Here is a 14,725-nt window from a genome sequence, read left to right as displayed (position 1 = left end):
TATATATATATATATATATATATATATATATATATATTTTGTTATGGTTTCTCACCACTCCGGCGTGCGAGCAACCGCTTTTAGCTAATCGCAGCCGCGCACCCACCGGACGTGGAAAACCTAGTCACAGCTTTCAGGTCAACGCCGAAATCCAGCTACGGGTGTGTTTTTAATCACACCGTAAATCAGCCAACTATTCTGTCCACACGCAACAGGGTCCAATCGCCGAATTGTCGATTTACCTAAGTATGCACGCAGACAGAAATGCCGGGGATTTACACCTCAACGGGACCTGCTTGGAAATGAGCCGCTTAAGCAGCTCGCTCCATTTGCGATTTGCCGAGTGGTGTATATCGCCAAGCCCCGCCGGATCCGATTACTTTATCGGCTATTTAAAAGCCAGCTAATATCCCGAACGCAATACGGCAGCTCAATTGAGGGAAAGGATGCAACGAACAGGTGAACATTCACACAATGACATTTATTTGTACACACGTAAGCAGTCATACACGTATGCAATCAAACACATATGCAATCATGTAGTCAATAAAGCAATGCAGGAACGAGCAAGACAAAGAACTACAACCGTTCTATTTATTATGTACACTTATTACAATTCTACTTAAGGACATGGCGCCACAACGTTCATACAAAGAAAACCCCAGGAAAGAAAAGGGCAGAACTGCACCTCGTGGGCCTTTAATAGTTCACGGAGCTGTAGAGACCGCAAGAGCTCCGAGAGGCCGTGCTGGTTACCTGCCACCTTCGTGGTGACTCGCTGGTTGACTCTCGATGTTTCGTCGACATGGCAGTTGGCGCTGCGCGACTTGGTTGGCCCAGGCCCCGCCGTGCGGCCTGGTGGTTCGGGCCTAGCCGACGACACCTCAGAGGAATGAACAGGCCTTTGCTCTTTCGAGAGTTGATGCTCTTTTAAGAGCCCGCCCGTTCCTCAGCGTTGGCTCGGACCGTTCCGTCGCTGGCTGGCAACCTCTCTCCAGCTTTCTCCACCGACCCGCAGTTCTGCGCGGCACGGCAGGCTTGGCTGCGCTCCAACTCGGCTGCGCTCCAACTCGACGCTGACTGCCCTCCACTGGACTTGAACCTTGGCGGGCTGCTGGCTTCCTCCGACTCGACGCCAGCTCGACTTCAGACTTCCACTCTCTGCAGCTCCCCGACAGACTGCTTGCTTGGCGTTCAGCGCGCCTTTATATGGGGTCCGTGGGTGGTCTGATCTTTCACCTCTCACCTTTCACACCTTGCTGGCTCCGCCCCTTTTGATCCGATTTCATCACGAAGCTCGGACATGCGCGGACGTGAGTGAAATCATCAAACACGCGGATGTTGCAGGAATCATCGGCTCCCGCCCCAATGAGGGAGTCCGCGCGTCTGGTGGCAGAGATGTTGTTCGTTGGGATTCGCCGTTGCTGACGAAACGATAGCGGCGCAATGGAGATGGTTGAGGAGATGGTGAGATGTCGTGGTTGGCGCTGTGGTGGAGATGGCGTGGTTGTTGAGAGGTGGTTGTGGTTGGCGCTGTGGTGGGGATGGCATGGTTGTTGAGAGGCGGTTGTGGTTGTTGAAGTAGTGGTTGTTCCAAAATAACGATATCAAAAGAATAACGGCTGACTCAAAGATCACAGCCCGGCAACACGAATATAACCCTTCAGACATCGGTGGGGAAATCTAATCTGAACACACACTTATCGACATAACTGATCTCTGGGAAGCCTGACTGTTGTTCTGTGAATTTCCACAATGGTAACAATATATATATATATATATATATATATATATATATATATATATATATATATATATATTAACCCCCTGGTGTTAATATATATATATATATATATATATATTAACCCCCTGGTGTATTAATTCAGTGGCTCAACGGGGCTTGAACTCAGGACCTTTTGGATCCCAAGCCGCTGCCCTAACCACTGCGCCAACACACCAGGCTATATATATATATATATATATATATATATATATATATATATATATATATATATATATATATATATATATATATATATATATATATATATATATATATATATATATATATATATATATATATATATATATATATATATATATATATATATATATATATATATATATATATATATATATATATATATATACACATATTTGTTTATCAAGCCTCCTTCTCACGACCCTTGAAACGATTCACAAAACAAACTGAAAACTAGACTGACATCCAAATTTATATTACACGAGTACGGTCAACTTACCTTAAAACTTGCCAAAAATATGAACCCTCTTGTCTGCCGATCCAGTTAAAAACTTTGTAGCAATGTCTTGGGGGTCAAGTGCAGTCAGACGATCTCGGTGAACATGACAGATCATGAGATGGTTGAGGCGTTGTTGGGTCAATGTGGAACGTAACCAAGTCTTCATACATCTGAGTGCGCTGAATGACCATTCAGCTTCGCATGAACTTGCTGGGGAAACCAATAGAAGCCGAAGCAAACATTCTACCTGTGGGAAAATTCGACGGACTTCCGGCACCATGTCTACAAATATCTTACGGTAATCCTCAACAGATGAACCACTGAACTGGTTACGAAAGAAGCCAAGTTCTTGCTCTCGGGAATCCGACAGTTCAGGATATTTGTGGACTATTTGTGGTTTGAATGACCCAGACAGGAGCATTTCACCCAAGTCCCTATACGCCATGAGGTCAGTTGATGTGAAGTACTCGTTCAAGTTCTCGGATGCGCTGTCGATGACTTTGAAAAATTCAACTCTGTATACCTCCTCTGCGGAATTGGCAGTGTATTCCAACGTGCCTCCATCAAGTCTCTTCAGAAGCTTGCGCTTACGAGGGAGGATAACTGGATCTAGTTGGCACTGCTGGAGCTTCTGTTGTGCTGCTTCGAAAACCTCCTTAAACGTCTGGTCGATACGGAGAGATTGGAGATTCTGTGCAGTTACCTTTGCAGCAGTAAGCATACCAGAGACGGTAACTTGTGAACCCTGAAGTGCCTTATTGAGGTATTCAAGGGATTGGAGAACGGGCAATGATGCAAACAGACCGAGAACACACTTTCCTGATGAAAGACAGCTTCGAATACCGTTGGCTCGCGATACCGTGTTCGTACCAGTCATCACTTGCTTGTTGAAGGGCATCGAGTACCGCTTCATAGTTATCCAATATCAATTTCACGGCAGGAGAACGAGTTAACCAACGCATCGGGCAAATTGGCCTCAGGCGTGTAGGGCAGGGAGTGTCAGCATCGTCAGCATGGATATTCAAGTACAGATGCTTGAATTTTCCAGAGTTGTTGCAGATGTTGCTGAGTACCTGGACATAATCACGGGTGTCTCTTATGAACAGTGCAGTTTGTAGGGCTTTGGATGTAATGAGTTGGGTGACATGAACTTCACAGTGAACATAATTGGCCAGTGGTTGGAGTTTTTTTAGCTGTGCTTGACAGCCCTCGTACTTTCCGGACATGTTGCTTGCCCCAGTCTGTGCTCTAAGGTGTTCAAATAGGGAGTTGACACCGAATTAGCACATCCTGAAGCATCTTACAAAGTGATACTCCTGTTGTTGATGATACTTGGAAGAGGCCGATGAGATCTTCTTGAACATCAAAGGAATCCGTCACATAGCGCACACACACCGACTCCTGCTCATTACCCTGAATATCTTGCGTTCCATCAGTTACGAGTCCGAACTGAGTGGACATTTCATTCACGTTACTGCAGATATTTCTGAGGATGGCATGACTCATCAACTGTAGAATTTCGTTCTGAATTTATCCACTTGTGAACGTCGTCTTCCTTGACAGCCACGTCTTGAGGTTTATATCATCCTCGGCCCGCAACTGTAAGAGCATTTTGAAATTCCCTTCAGAGGCATCCTTCCCACGAATTGCAAAACCTTGTCGGGCTAAATATTGCAATGAGGTGATAATCTTCAGAAGTGCTGACCATTCAGATCTTTGCACTTCTAGCAGTTTTCTGCTCAGGTGCACATGGACACCAGGTTAACTTCCGCGACATTTCAGATTTTCAGAGGCAAGCCTATGTGTGTTTGATCGTTCGTGTTGTCTGAACTTTTCTGTAGCCTTTTTGCAGTTACGAAAGCCCTTTGAGACAAATGAGTCTTCTGCACAGCGGGCAAGTTCGGTAAGTTTTTCACGAGAAGCGTCTGTACAGGTGTGACAGAGTACACCGCCGATGCTCTGATCAAAATGAAGCCACGGAAAATCTTTGAACCACTGTTGTTGAAACTTCAACTTTCGGTTTGACAGTATTTGGACTGGGATACAACTGACATCATGAGTTTGAAAAGGCTGATCTGGGAAATTAGGCCGAGTACTCGCACATGCACCCTTTTCTGCTATCTTCTCCTTTGAATCGTCCACTTCATTGCTCCAGGAGAGTGGTCAGGGATGTGCTACTTGATACTGTCGTGAAAAACTTTCTGATATCCATATCCTCTATGAAACGAGAAGGGAATTACATTTCAGTTGAATAAATTTTGACATGTGCATTATAAGGGTTATTTTTGCGTAACAGGGAATTTTTATTCGGTCTATCCTTTATCCTTATTCTGTCTGTGTATCCTTTGTCTTTGTCCTCGTGCAAACGGAACATTTTTCGGATGATGGCGGAAGAGAAATTCCTTCCCGAACGTTATTTTTCCTTGTAAAAATTGCAAGCCGTGGCTAAGCAACTAAGCCAAAGCCTTTTTTCATCGGATTTTCGAGGTCATCTCATTACTACCCGAAAGATACTGTATAATCCGAGAACAGAATTCAAAAATAATTTTCCGTTCGTTTGTCCGAACCGCTGAGGTGAATTTTGCATATTTTTCAACAGCTACCTTTTAAAATCTATAATTTAATCCTCGTAAGTCCGACGACCGAATGATACATCTCGTTTTGTAGGTCTATACCTCCCCTCAGTCGAAGTACCGATGAAAAAATTATTTACATTAACCGCCGCAAAAGCGAGTGAATCAGCGCATTTTATTTTATGTTTCCCAAATATTCAAAGCTAATTCAGTCGCCAAAATACCCACTTTCCTTCGATTTTCACCCGGTTTTCAACGTTGGGATTTAGGCCACTGTTATCGACTGCGAAATATGAAAACAGAATTACAAAATATCTTTCCGTTGGTTCGTGCGAGCCGGGAGAGTGAAACTGCGTCATCCTGCACAAGCTTCACCATCTCAATCAGCATACCAGGCCGCGAAATCTTTTATTGGCTTATAACTCGACGGTGCAAAGTCACAAAGATTAAACACACACATCATCGTGCAGGTAATAATATCAGGCATCCGGCGATACAAGTTAGAAAGGTGAAAGAAACTATTTTGGTCGCTAAAGGGGCCCCGAGCCGTTGCGGCCTAACACTCCCAAGGCGTGGCGCTCCGGGCCATGAAGCCGCGATTTATTTAAACACTCATAAAATGACGATAGAGAGTCAGAAAACGTCCCAATATACCTCAAAATGTCCAGGTCACGTTCCCTGTTAGTGGGTGAACAATCCAACGCTTGGCGAATTCTGCTTCGCAATGATAGGAAGAGCCGACATCGAAGGATCAAAAGGCGACGTCGTATGGACGCTTGCTCAGTGGGAGACCATGGCTTGGGAAGCACGGATTCTCAATGTTGAACTGTTAACCTATCATCTTTAATAGAACTGTAATTGACCAATAAAACTAACGGTTCTTTTTCTTTTGTTGTTTTTGGCAAAAAGTAAAGATCCAGAGAGGCTCTGTATTGGGAAGCCCCCCCCCCTCGATTTACGTGAAATGGTTTGGTCCAACTCCCAAAGCCAAAGCAGACGTGAACGGCTTGCGAGTAACGAGACCATAACTTGGGAAGCACTTGTCCGATTAATATCAAACCTTGAAAAGGCACATCCTCGGGTCCCCAGCAATATACCTGGCAAGTTTCAAGTAGATCGGACCAGTGGTTGTCGAGAAACAGCGGTCGCAGACACACATGCACACAGAGATTGCTGGAATTATAGAGATTTAAAAATTTATTCTTGTATTTGAGGAGATATTCTTGTATCTCGGCCTGGTTGTACTGGAGCAGCTCGTTTTGTGTTACGTAACTTACATTCAATGAAAAAAGTGGGGGGGGGGGGGACAATCGATATGTTGTCCCTCCCTTGATAAAAAATGGGGGGGGGACATGTCACCCCCGTCCCCCACCAATTGACGCCCATATATGCAAGGCTGTCACATCCAGATGTCATCATCAAAGAGTCTTCATCGAACTAAAAAAAACTCATTCCAACCATTGACTGACCCACAGACCCAGTGATATTCATGGTCGGACAGAAAAAACGAATTTAATTGGAAATGAAAAGGACAGAACCTTCATAAATATACGCAGAAAAACTACAGACCTAGATCAGGAATTGAACCCAGGTTAGGTGGCAAACCAGGACAGTGCTCGGTAGGACAGTGCTCTGGCATCTGAGCTATCTGGGTGATCCATCTATTGAGTGACGCAATTCTTCTACATATACAAGGTGCCTCTCTCTTTCCCTCTGCTTTCAGGGCACTCGTTGCCAACCACAGGAGCAGCTGAGGCCTGCTCTCGAGAGGGTCGAAGCAGTGGGGGAAAGAGAGTGGCACCTGCATTTGTGGAATAATTGTATTACTCCACTGGTGGGTCACCCAGATAGCTCAGATGACAGAGCACTGGTGTGGTTTGTCAGCAAACATGGGTTCAATTCCTGGTCCAGGTCTGTAATTTTTCCACTTATATTTATGAAAGCTGCAAGTGTGCATGCCAAAGGACATCAAATGACATCAGGAAAAAAAAAATCAAAGAACCATTGGAAAGTATCTGTCAAGAAGTGCAGCCTTTCAGTCAGGTCAGGCCAGATTCGATCTGTGACTTGCTCCAGGTATCTTGTGAACCTGCATGAACCTGTTCCATGGTCGGGTTGCCGGCGACTAAACCGTCTCCCCCACCAGGTTTTTTTTGGTGAGGAGGGTGTTTGGATATGGACACGCAGGAGGATTACAAACAAAACCTGTCAAAGGGAAGATGAGCTCCTTGTGAGCCAACAGCCATCCATATGTAGTGCCCAACTGTCTGCGGACGTCCTCCTGCAGTTGGGTTACTTTTTATTAGGAGGTTGGTGGCAGGATTTGCACTCCGGCCACCGTAAAACCCTTCATTCCGCAAAACACAAAAACGCAAAAAAAATCTGAAAAGCCACTCCGTGGGAGTACCGCCTGTGCAGCTTCTCTTGGCAGGGCAGCTCACCGGATGACGGGATTGGGGCAAAACCTTCGGGACCCCCAATTTTTGATGATAGCAGGGAAACCACGGGGAAACATTCCCGGGTCAGATTGCGGGAGAGTGTGTCGGAGTGGTGCTGAGGTGTTGTCCACCAGACGGTGGTCTCCTTGGGTTAACCTGAGGCGGTCCCTTCAGGTGGGTGCCTGGAATGTCCTATCCCTAAGAGAGGATGATCACCTGTCTCTGTTATCATCTGAGCTCAAGCATTTGGACATCGGTATTGCAGCACTCTCTGAGGTTCGGAGACGGGATTCGGGCGAGATAATGGTGGGTGGTTTCACCTACTATTGGTCTGGTCACTCTGATGGTTACCATGCCCATGGAGTTGCTGCAGCTGTGTCCAATAAGCTGACTCCAATGATAATTGAGGTAACACCGGTCAACGAGCGTATTATGAGACTAAGGATTCGTCACTCCTGAGGTGTCATTTCCCTGGTCTCTGTCTATGCTCCGACTGAGGCGAGTGATCTCACCGTGAAGGACACATTCTACACCACGCTCGAGTTTCTGGTTGATCGGTGCCCCAGACGAGATACACTTCTAGTCTTGGGGGATTTCAATGCATCGACTGGAACTGATAGGGATGGTTATGAGGTGTGTGTTGGTCTCCATGGGTCAGGAACTATGAACCAGAATAGCACTAAGTTCCTTGACTTTGCAAGAAATCATGGACTTAGGGTGGCCAGTTCATGGTTTCAGCACCCACAAGCTCATCGCTGGACTTGGTATTCCAACGCTGGTCCTCATTGATGGTCCTCAACGCTGGGATGTCCTCATTGATGGTCGCTGGAGGATGATCCAGAACTGCAGAGTCTACCGGAGTGCTCAGTTCCTCAATACTGACCACCAGCTTGTTGTAGAAACTCTGAAGTTGCACCTTAAATCCAGGAGAATGGTACCATCCCAGCCGAGGATGGATGTTGGCAAGGTCAAGGATGATAGCGTAGGTGAGGAGTTTGCGAACAAGCTGAGTGGACATTTGGGGTGTCTGGGTGCTTTGATAGGTCCTGAATAGTTGTGGGGTGCCTTCAAGACCACCGTACTTGATTTTGCCGGTGGACCTCCTGGAACTCACCGGAGGGGAAAGAAGAATTTTGTCTTTCAAGGGACACTGGATACCATTGAACAGAGTCGCAGGGCCAGGCAGAATGGCAGAGCTAAGCTGTTCAGGGAGCTGAGACATAAAACTGCACGTGCGCTAAGGGTGGACAAGGAGGCCTATGTGCGAGGAATCTGTGAGGGGGTAGAGCATCACATGTGGTCAGGTGATTCTCGTCCCGCTTACTGGGGAATTCGCGCATTGCGTTCATCCCTGCCCATCCCTCGGAGCACTGCAGTTAGAGCAGAGAGTGGTAGGCTCTTGATAGAGGAGTCTGAAATGAAGGCCTGCTGGGCTGGTTACTTTGAGCGGTTGTACCAGGCTGATCCACCAACTGTCGAGTTGGACGTCAGGGGTGTTACAATCCCTGTTGCTGACCCTCCAATCAACTGTGGTCCACCTTCGCTTGTGGAAACATGGGCTGTGGTGAACCGGTTGAAATGGGTTAAGCTCCAGGGATCTGTGGCATCCATGGTGAACTTCTCAAGGCTGGTGGAAATGCTGCACTCATGTCATTGCATGCAGTTTTGTGCTCTGCCTGGAACACAGGCATCATCCCAACTGACTGGAAGAGGGGCCTTGTTGTACCTCTCTGGAAAGGGAAGGGTGATCGCCAAGACTGCAACAACTACCGATGGGTGACGCTGCTCTCAGTGCCGGGCAAGGTCTTTGCTCGGATAATTCTTGATGGGTTTCGCCACCATCAGCTTGAGCACCAGCGTCCAGAGCAGTCAGGCTTTACACCAAAGAGGTCAATGATTAACTGTATCCTTGCTCTTCGTGTCCTCACCGAACGCAGACGAGAGTTTCGGCAGGGGCTGCTTGCAACCTGTGTTGATCTCTGTAAAGCGTTTGATTCAGTGAATCGGGATGCCCTCTGGAGGATTCTTGGTCTTCGTGGGGTGCCACCAAAACTGATCGATCTGATGTCTGAACTCTACTCTGGTACTGAGAGTGCTGTGAAGTGTGGTGGTACCATCTCTGACTTATTTCCAGTTGTTACTGGAGTTTGTCAGGGGGTGTGTACTGGCCCCCAAACTTTTCAGCACTTGTATGGACTGGATTCTGGGGAGGATGTTGGAGAGATCAAGCTGCGGTGCATTGTTTGGGAATGTCAAGATCTCTGACCTTGATTTTGCAGATGATGCAGTCATCTTTGCGGTGACTTTAGATATCCATTTGGGGGTCCTCGAGGTGCTGAATAAGGAGTTGGAGCTGCTGGAATTACGGGTTTTCTGGGTCAAAACTAACATCCAGGCTTTCAACGACATATTGGATGCTGCTGTCCTGTCTGTTCCTGTTTGTGGTGAGGATGTTGAGGTCGTGGAGAGATTCACTTACCTTGGCAGTGATATTCATGTCTCTGCTGGCTGTGAGTCAGAGATCAATAGACATAAGGGTCGGGCCTGAGGAGTCATGGATTCACTGGATAATGGGGTGTGGCGCTGCTGGTACCTGTATGAGAGGACGAAATTCCGAGTCTTTCGGTCCTTTGTGCTTCCATTCTTGCTCTATGGATGCGAGACTTGGACTCTGACCAAGGATCTGAGATGGAGACTTAACTCCTTTGGTACCAGGTCTCTTCGGAGAATCCTTGGCTCTTGCTGGTTGGACTTTGTGTCCAACGAGCGTTTGCTGAGAGAGACTCAAATGAGATTTGTTACCTGCATAGTCTGTGAGCATCAGCTGCGGCTATATGGATATGTGGCTCGTTTTCCTGACACTGATCCTGCTCACTAGATTCTCTCAGCGAGGGAGTCTCATGAGTGGAGGAGGCCAATGGGCCGACCACGTGCCTCGTAGTTGCAGCAGGTTGATCGGCATCTCACGGAGATGGGGATGAACCAGGCATCTGCCTTGGGGATGGCCAGACGGAGTCCCTGGAGTACTGGCGGAAAGTGGAAGCAGCAACGCGCTGCTCTGGCGCATGCTCCCATACCTGACCTGACCTTTCTTTTCTCACCGCAGGTGAGTGATCTGGGACATTGGGGACAATGGGAGGTCATGCTGAAACCAAGCTGTATATTATTTAACTCTGTACGAAGCACGTTCATTATTGCTTACAATGTGTGAACATACCCCACTGGTCGTGTATCTGGTAAGCAAAGGAGATCACATAACTGAAGCACTGAGAATATTCCCAAGATTATTCAACATCTCAATGAACCTGTTTTTCATAAAATCTCACATCCAGACAATTTTGGCCTGCCCAAGATGTATTAAAATCCATTTCTATGATAACTGGAAGGGCACTCTTCGATGCCGCGACGTCGCCAGATATGCCTCCATCCACATTATTACATCATTATACATACTTGTACCAATTTTGATTACAATCCCAAAACCCAGATTCAAAATATTAAATAATTCTGGCTGCCAGACCAGCATCTGATCAGGTTGACATTTAAAACATATATCCCACATGACAACTCGATCATAATTGTGAAGTTTCACTTCGATAGATGAAGCGGTTCAAGAGAAAGATTTTTTTAAAGACTTCCATTCAAACCAATATAGCTGCCTGACCATGTGACCGATTAATTATTCCTGAGCAACCTGGTATCGCCAAGGCTTGGTGAACATATGAGTGAAGTTTCCCCTCGATCTGTCAAGCCGTTCTGGAGAAAAAGATTTTTAAATGTTTGTTCTTGAAAAAAATCATAGCTGCCAAACCATGTGACCTATGACGTCATAGGTGGAGAACTTTTTGTTCCTCATGGAGAGGCGATCATACCTGTAAAGTTTCATCTTGATCTATTCAGCCGTTTCAGAGAAGATCAAGAAGATTTTTTAAGATTAAAAAAAACAAAAACAATATGGTTGATGAACCACGTGACTGATGTCATCATCAACTTTTTTTTCTGTGGACAAATTTATCCTGACATGACCCTCCAAATTTTTGATACTGATAGGATGTTGCATTATATTTATGCAATTATGACTTCATGAGGAAGGCACTGATGATGTCATAAATAAATCACCCTTATTCCCCATGAGGACTACTTGCCATGTGCCAAGTTTCAATTTTTTCCTTGGTGCAGTTTCGGAGATACAGAGTTCCAAAGTGTTTCATTTTTTTCCAAAATGGCTGCCACGTCTCAATCCAACAAGCAGTTCAGGAGAGAAACACTAAAATTCTGTGCAGACAAACGAACAGACAAACAAACAGAAAATGTCGTGCTGAGCACGATACTTGCAAAATCCATAAAACAAATTTGACCTCAAAAATAGTTGGTGGTTTAATTTAATGACCAAATATGAAACTCCTCTTCAAATTTCAAGTCAATCGGATGAACATTGACAATTTTAGGAATCTGACCTATGTTGTCCTTTTGGCCAATGTTGACCTCAAAATAATTCGATGGTTGAATTCAGTGAGCTGAAATAAAAATCCTTTTCAAATTTCAAGTCAATCAGATGAAAATCGAAGATTTTAGAAATCTCACCTAAGTTGTTGAACTTTGGATGATGTTTTTTGACCTCAAAAACAATAGGCTTCTTCGTTATGACAAACTCTACCATGTGGTGAAGTTTCATGAAGATCGGTTTAAAATTGTGACCTGCAGGCGAAAAACAGTCAGACAGACAAATAGAATAACAAATTCGAATAACCAATATACTGTAATTGAAAAAAATCTTCAATTTTGCAAGTAACAAACAGACAGACAGACAAACGTACCCAAATGCAATACCCTTTCCACTGGCAAGGGTAGCAATGTTTGTAAACCTCCGCATGCATTGTCTGGACCCAAGAGCTCTTTTCATGAGGTGTCATTCAGTATTGTACCTGCTGTGGTTACAACGTTTACTCCGCTCAGACACAATTGGGCAACTTACATTTATATATAGACGAGGAAGAGTTACCATTCCTCGTGACGGGAAAAGCAAACAAAAGTATCCATTCCCAGTGCCGGGAAAAGTTTAATTTAATTCATCAAATTGAATTATTTCATGGACTCAGAGCTTTATAAAGGTTAATTGTGTTGCACTCTTGGTTTCACTCAGAGCCAAAGCTCTGATCTACTTATACTGACCAGCACGAAATGGTGATGCAACATCAGGCTGCAGAGGTTCAATTTGTCCAAAATGAGTGCAAAATATCCCGCTTGCAAAATATATTTTGCCATCAACATTATTCATGCCTGTTTTTCCATCATTACAAAAGTGAATGTTGAGCTTTTCAAACGGAGCACGGGAATCAGCTGCCGTAAATGGGAGACAGACAAACGCATGGACAGACGCCATGGCTTGCAATATATAATTGACTTCCCTTCCAAGGAACTTCAACACAGGAGACTATTTGGCCCATCAAGCCTGCATGATGGTTGCCAACTATTGACAGTTTTTTTGTATAGAGTCAGGATTCAACAGGATAAATAGAACAGTATAGAAGGGGGGATATCAACAGCAGAGTTGAAGGACAAAATGGAGGGAGACTTGTACAAACAGGATGGCTACAGAAGGAAACTTCTTCCTACCCCTCATCTTCCATATCGACCTCTTCTCTTTCCTCTCCTCTCTCATCCCCCTCTCTCTCTCTCTTATTCCCCTCCCTCCCCCTCCTATCTCTCTCCCTCTCTCCTCTCTCTCTCTCTCTCTCTCTCTCTCTCTCTCTCTCTCTCTCTCTCTCTCTCTCTCTCTCCTCCTTCTCTCTCTCCCATTTCTCTCCTTCCCCTTTCTCCCCTCCCCTCTTTCCCAGCTTCCCCCCTCTGCTCCCTCTCTTCTCTCTGCCCCCTCTCCTTTTTCTCCCCCCACTCTCTCTCCCACCCTCTCTACTCCTCTCTCCCCATCTCCTCCCTCTCCCCTCCCCTCCTCCTCTCTCTCCCCACTCCCCTTACTCTCCCCCAACCCCTCCCTCTCTCCCACCCCTTCCCCCCTTGCACTGTCTCTCCTGAGTCGTCAGGTCCTTGGTGCTTCCAGTCTTGTTCTATGGATGTGAGACTTGGATTCTGACCAGGGATCTGAGATGGAGACTTAATTCCTTTGGTATCAGGTCTCTTTGGAGAATCCTTGGTTTTCGCTGGTCAGACTTTGTGACCAACGAGCGGTTGCTGAGACTCAAATGAGATTTGTTACCTGCATAGTCCATGAGCGTCAGCTGCGGCTATATGGACATGTGTCTCGTTTTCCTGACGCTGATTCTGCTCACCAGATTCTCTCAGCAAGGGAGTCTCGTGAGTGGAGGAGGCCAATTGGCTGACCACGTTCCTCGTGGTTGCAGCAGGTTGATCAGCATCTCAAGGAGATGGGGATGGGCCTGGCATCTGCCTGGGGGATGACCAGACGGAGGTCACTGGAGTGCCTGTGGAAAGTGGAAGCAGCGACGCGCTACTCTGGCGCATGCTCCCATACCTAACCTGACCTGACTCTCTCTCCTCCTTCCCTCTCCCTCTCCCTCCTCATCTCTATATATGTCCATGCTCTGTCCTTTTAAAATGTTGAGCATACTTTGTCACAGAGTGCCGGTGCTGCCAAAACAAATTCCTGAGCAAGGGTTATCCTGTGTGGTTTGCCATTGCCTTCTCAGTAGTAGTTCTGGAAGGAATTTGTAATTTGTCCACTGTGCCGACGATATCTCACCTATACTCTTCGTAAACGACATCGTGGGGATCTTTAACGCCCACTACATAATGTCGGTATATGGGACCCCCTGTTTAATGTTCATTGGAGGGATGGCACACCAATTGATGATTCACCCAGTCTGTGAAACACCGGGATGACAGTTTACAGCTGGGCTGGGATTCAAACCCAAGCTAGACAGCTTAGAGGCTAGTGTGGGCACCTCGAGGTCATTCTGTCAGCTGAGGTCGTATCTTATCTCACTGTTAATAAATTAACTGCGATTCCATGTTGTATTTATAAGTTAAAAATGAATCTCGTTGGGTATCACACAGTTCTTCTGGTCGAATGTTGAGTTTTGCCTGCGTGCGGAGCTTTTCAAAAGCAACGCTGGAAGCAGCCGCCGAAAACGGGAGACAGCTGAACACACGATCGCACAAACAGACTTCACACTTCACATTATATAATTGATAGATAGATTATATATGGTTATATATGGATATATTTGAAACATCACGTACACAAGCCAATTTACCTAAATGGTTGACATGGCAACATAATTCAGCCAATCACAGCCGTGATCTAATCATGTTTAAATAATGTCTTGAGAAAGAGATATCTGCAATGTGAAAGCTAAATGTCGAACAGCTTTTGAAATATCGCATACACAAAAGTACATTGACATATGATCGGTTGGTCGGTCAGACAGAGTTCATTTTAATGTCCCCTGTCTCTGACCTTGTCAGAGCAGCAGGG

At 45.8% G+C, this 14,725-nt stretch overlaps 2 long non-coding RNA genes across 7 annotated transcripts in view; one reads left to right on the top strand and one right to left on the bottom strand.

Moving 5' to 3' along the window:
- Positions 1-5,621, bottom strand: part of LOC147024860 (uncharacterized) — a 116,953-nt gene extending 111,332 nt beyond the window's left edge. For 2 of the 6 annotated variants that reach the window (XR_015059234.1, XR_015059232.1), the window contains exon 1: positions 5,489-5,621. This is a non-coding gene — a long non-coding RNA (uncharacterized LOC147024860). The remainder of the gene's footprint in view (positions 1-5,488) is intronic. The other 4 variants (XR_015059233.1, XR_015059237.1, XR_015059240.1 and 1 more) reach the window with 3 other exon arrangements.
- The window catches only part of LOC147024859 (uncharacterized), a 37,996-nt gene that overhangs the window by 22,449 nt on the left and 822 nt on the right, over positions 1-14,725 (top strand). The gene's annotated exons all lie outside the window — the stretch shown is intronic.

The sequence above is a fragment of the Eptatretus burgeri genome, chromosome 6 (assembly GCF_056783735.1).
Source record: "Eptatretus burgeri isolate ZD-2024b chromosome 6, Ebu_testis_v1, whole genome shotgun sequence".
In the NCBI taxonomy this organism is placed as follows: Eukaryota; Metazoa; Chordata; class Myxini; order Myxiniformes; family Myxinidae; genus Eptatretus; species Eptatretus burgeri.
Note: the sequence above shows the minus strand (reverse complement) of the source record. Positions and strands in the feature narration are given on the sequence as shown.